This window comes from Arachis hypogaea, chromosome 18 (assembly GCF_003086295.3).
Source record: "Arachis hypogaea cultivar Tifrunner chromosome 18, arahy.Tifrunner.gnm2.J5K5, whole genome shotgun sequence".
In the NCBI taxonomy this organism is placed as follows: Eukaryota; Viridiplantae; Streptophyta; class Magnoliopsida; order Fabales; family Fabaceae; genus Arachis; species Arachis hypogaea.
In genome coordinates, this window is record NC_092053.1 from 90,380,647 (window position 1) to 90,386,046 (window position 5,400).

General features: G+C 40.3%; 1 non-coding gene across 1 annotated transcript; it reads right to left on the reverse strand.

The window, feature by feature from the left end:
* Positions 1-1,342: 1,342 nt before the first annotated feature.
* Positions 1,343-1,451, reverse strand: LOC112774051 (small nucleolar RNA R71). Its single transcript, XR_003188563.1, has one exon. It is a non-coding gene; the product is annotated as a small nucleolar RNA R71 (small nucleolar RNA).
* Between the last annotated feature and the right edge of the window lie 3,949 nt (positions 1,452-5,400).

Below are 5,400 nucleotides of genomic sequence, written 5' to 3' on the forward strand. Positions count from 1 at the left end.
TTTTATTTTAACATAATTTTCGAAAAATCATCATTAAAAGTTTAGATTTTAATTTTAAATTTTTATCTTATCTTATATTAGTTTTAAAAATCAAATTTCAAATCTTTTCAAAATCAAATTTTTCAAATATCTTATCTTTTTCAAAATCATATCTTATCTTTTTATCTTTCTTCAAAATTCAAAATTTTTATCTTATCTTATTTCAATTTTCAAAATTTAAAATTTAAAGATTTCAAATTTCAACTTTAAAATCAAATCTTCTTCAAAATCAAATTTCAAATCTTATCTTTTTCAAATCTTTTTCAAATTCTTTTTCTTTCTTATCTTATCTTTTCTTACTTTTTTTTTAATTTCAAATATTTAAATTCAAATATTTTCTTATCTTATCTCTTATCTTTTTTTAAATTTAAATCTTTTCTTAATTAATTACCTATCTTCTCTCTCCTCTTTTTCAAAACTTCCTAACTAATTCTTCTCTCTTCTAATTTTCAAAATTTCCCTTCTATTTCTCTTACCTCTATTTCGAAAATTCACTAACAAATTTTCAATTTTTTTAATTAATTAACCTTAATTTTTGAAAATAATACATAAATAAAATAAAAATAAAAATATTTTAATTCTTATTTATCTTTTCTATTTATACTTCTTCCCATATTTACTTTTATTTATTCAAATTCTTCTCCTCTTTCATCTTCCATCTTCACTTTTCTATCTTCCTCTTCTTTCTTCACATCTCACTGGGAGCCCTCTATACTCAAATCAAACATAGAAGCTTCCTTTTTTTCTTTTCTTCTTTTCTTGTTTATGACCAGGAATAGGAATAAAGAACCTCTCTTTAATCTTAATCCTGAACCTGAAAGGACTTTAAGGAGGAGCTTACAACAAGCTAAAGCACAACACTCCGGAAGAAACCTTTCAGAAAAATTTTGAACAAGAAAGGGAAGACATGGCCGCCGAACCTCAAGAGGAAACAAGAAAGGTTCTTGGTGACTTTACCATGCCTACCTCTGACTTTAATGGCAGAAGTATCTCTGTACCTGCCATTGGAGCTAACAATTTTGAGCTTAAGCCTCAGTTAGTCTCTCTTATGCAACAGAACTACAAGTTCCATGGACTTCCAATGGAAGATCCACATCAGTTCTTAGCTGAATTTTTGCATATGTGTGATACTGTTAAGACTAATGGAGTAAATCCTAAGGTCTACAGGTTTATGCTCTTTTCTTTTGCTGTAAGAGACAAAGCTAAGTTATGGTTGAATTCTCAACCTAGAGAAAGTCTTGACTCTTGGAAAAAGCTGGTTAATGCTTTTCTAGCCAAATTCTTTACCCCTCAAAAGATTAACAAAATCAGAGTGGAAGTTCAAACCTTCAGACAAAGAGAAGGTGAATCCTTCTATGAAGCTTGGGAAAGATACAAGCAACTGATCAGGAGATGTCCTCCTGACATGCTCTCAGAATGGTCTATCATAGGCGTGTTCCATGATGGTCTATCTGAGATGTCCAAAATTTCATTGGATAGCTCTGCAGTGGATTACTCCACTTGAAGAAAATGCCTGTAGAAGCTAGAGAACTCATTGAGATGGTTGCTAACAACCAATTCAAGAACACTTCTGAAAGAAATCCTGTAAATCATGGGACCTCTCAGAAGAAAGGAGTTGCTAAAGTTGATACTCTGAATGCCATATTAGCTCAGAACAAGATCTTGACCTAACAGGTCAATATGATCTCCCAGCATTTAACTGGAATGCAAACTGTAGCTGGCAGTATCCAAGAAGTATCTCCTGATGTAGATACTTATGATCCTAATCAACCCACCATGGAGGAGGTGAATTACATGGGAGAACCCTATGGAAACACCTACAACCCTTCATGGAAGAATCATCCTAATCATTCATGGAAGGATCAATAGAAACCTCAGTAAGGTTTTAACAATAATCAAGGTGGAAGGAACCAGAATAGGTTCAACAACAGACCACCATTCCCATCCTCTCAAGGGAACATGGAAACCCCTAAGCAGAGCCTCTCTGACTTAGTCACTCTGGTTTCCAGCCTCTCTATGACCACTCATAGTTTCATGAATGAAACAAGGTCCTCCATTAGAAACTTGGAGATACAAGTTGGTCAACTGAGTAAGAGGATCCCTGAGACTCCACCTAACACTCTTCCATGCAACACTGAGGTAAATCCAAGAGAAGAGTGTAATGCTATCACTTCTGAGGTAAAGGCCGAATCTGAGGAGATTGGGAAGGCTTTGAACACCAGTGAGAAAGCCCTCACTGCAGTTAGCCTAGCGCTGAACGCCAGTGAGGAACCCCTCACGGGGCGTTCAACGCCCATCCTGGTAGCAGAACTGGCATTGAACACCAGCCAGGGAGCACTGGCTGGGTGTTCAACGCCTAAATAGGCAGGAGTTCTGGTGCTGAACGCCAGTGAGGAACCCCTCTCTAGGCGTTTAACGCCCCACCAGGCAGGAGAGCTGGCGTTGAACGTCAACTAGGATACCCATGCTGGGAGTTCAATGCCCAGAAGGATAGAGGAACTGGCGTTTAACGCCAGTAAGGGTGCACAGCATGGGCGTTCAACACCCAATAAGCTAACAGAGCTGGCGTTGAACGCCAGTAATAGCACACCTTCTGAGTGCTCAATACCCACTCAAGAAACCCCTATCCAAGAACTAAAAGAAGCTAAGGCTCACATAGAGACCATAGAGGTTCCTTTTCATGCACTTCTATAGTGCATGAGTTCTAATAAATGCTCATCCTCTGATGAGAAAGAAGATACTAGGGAAGAGTAAGTTGATCGGTTCCTAAGAGCTCTTTTGAAGTTGAATGCCAAGTTATTTGGTACAAAGCCTTTGGAGGAAGAAACTCTGTTACTTTCCAAAGAACTCAATGCTTTGGTTCGGCAGAAGCTACCTCAAAAGCTTCCAGATCCTGGACGCTTCCTAATTCCTTGTACCATAGGCACCATGACCTTTGAGAAGGTTCTGTGTGACCTAGGGTCAAGCATAAACCTCATGCCACTCTCTGTAATAGAGAAGCTGGGAATCTTTAAAGTGCAGGCTACAAACATCTCACTAGAGATGGCAGACAAGTCTATGAAGAAGCCATATGGCTTAGTAGAGGATGTCTTGGTGAAGGTTGAAGACCACTACATCCGTGCAAACTTTATAGTCTTGGATATTGGAGAGGATGAGGATGACTCTGTCATCCTTGGAAGACCTTTCCTAGCCACTGCCAATGCTATCATTGATGTGGCTAAGGGAGAACTAACTCTACAACTAGGAGAGGATCACATATTGTTCAGGATGCCTCGTCCCAATTCTCCCTTTGAGAAAAGAGAGATAACTGTGCAACACCTAGTGTTCCAACCCTCTCTTTCTGTGCAGAGCTTAGCAGTGCCCCCAAACATCAATTCTAAGTTTGGTGTTGGGCAGCCATCAATAAGCTCTAAGCACAAAGGTACTCAAAAGAAAGTACCTAAAGGCTGGAGGGACAAAAAAGTCCCAACAGAAGGCCTTTCACCTTGTATGAGAGTTGTCTTCACCAAGAAATCAGTCTTACCACATACAGTGAGTCGTATCCTGTCTCTAGAGCATGTGCAGCTCATTCATGAGAGGACAAGATGAAAGTCTACTGTAAGCGACAAAAATCTGAGCCCATACTCATCTCCGTAAGGAGCTAACTGTCAAGCTAATGACATTAAAGAAGCGCTTGTTGGGAGGTAACCCAACCTTAATTAATTATTTCTATTTCTTGTAATTTTATTTTTCTTTAAAGTTTTTTTAAGGTTCATAATCATATGCAGCAGTCAAGACAGAGAACAGAAATTTTCAAACAGTGAAAACAGAACACTCTAGATGGAGTGTTGCCAAAGTTCAACGCCATCTAGGGAGCTCTGGCTGGGCGTCCAACGCCCCAAATGGGCAGCATTGCTAGCGTTGAACGCCAGCCAGGGAGCAGACCTTGGGCCTTCAAACACTAGTGCAGAGGGCAGGGAATCTGAGTTTTCTAGCCTCTCAGGACCAGTGAGTCCCACAGCATCTTCACCTATCCTTTCTTACTTTCACAGTTTCCCATACACACTTTCCTATAAACCCTAGCCCAATCACATCCATATCACTTTCCCAAAACCATCATAACTCCCATCAACCCCCACCCACTTCAAAATCAAATTTCCCATCCAATTCCCCACTCATGGCTGAACCCAACCCTACAATAGAAAGCCCTTCACACACACACCTCTCATATACACTAAAAAGCCCCACGGCCGAGCCACCTCTCTCCCTCTATCTTCTTCTATTTTCTTCTTCTTCTTCTTCTCCATTCTTCTCTTTTCTTTATTTTTGCTCGAGGACGAGCAAAGTTTTACGTTTGGTGTTGGAAAAGCATAGCTTTTTTTCTTTCCATTCACATTCATGGCACCCAAGGTTAGAGAACACTCTAGAAAGAGGAAAGGAAAGGCAGTAACCACCTCCTCTGAATCTTGGAAGATGGAGAGATTCATCACCAAAACTCATCAAGACCACTTCTATGAAGTAGTGGTAGAGAAGAAAGTGATCCCTGAGGTCCCTTTCAGGCTTAAGAAGAATGAGTATCCGGAAATCCGAAGAGAGATCCAGAAAAGAGGTTGGGAAGTCCTAACCAATCCCATCGAAAAGGTTGGGATCCTAATGGTGCAAGAGTTCTATGCTTATGTATAGGTTACTAAAAACCATGACAGTAGTGTGAACCCAAATCCAAGGAATTGGAGCACCATGGTCCGAGGGAGAATCCTAGATTTCAGCCCGGAAAGTGTGAGGTTGGCGTTTAACCTGCCTCTAATGCAAGAAGATCCTCATCCTTACACTAGGAGAGTCAACTTTGATCAAAGATTGGATCAAGTGCTCTCAGATATCTGTGTGGAAGGAGAACAGTGGAAAAGGGATTCCCAAGGCAAGCCTATTCAACTAAGAAGGCTCGACCTAAAGCCCATAGCTAGAGGATGGTTGGAATTCATCCAACGTTCCATCATTCCCACTAGCAACCGGTCAGAAGTGACCATTGAAAGGGCTATCATGATTTATTGCATCATGATTGGGAGTGAGGTGGAAGTACATGAGGTGATTCCTCAAGACTTGTACAAAATAACTGAGAAGCCTTCCACCAATGCAAGGTTAGCATTCCCACACCACATCTGTCATCTATGCAATTCAGCTGGAATTGTCATAGAAGGAGACATCTCCGTTGGGAAGGACAAGCCCATCACCAAGAAGAGGATGGAGCAAACTAGAGAGCATGTACAAGAGCCTGTGCAGCTGCCTAAGCATGAGATCCTTGAGATGCCTCAAGGGTTGTATTTTCTTCCTTAAAGCTATTGGGATCAATGGCAGACTTTTCTTGGAGAACTAAGCACTAACATG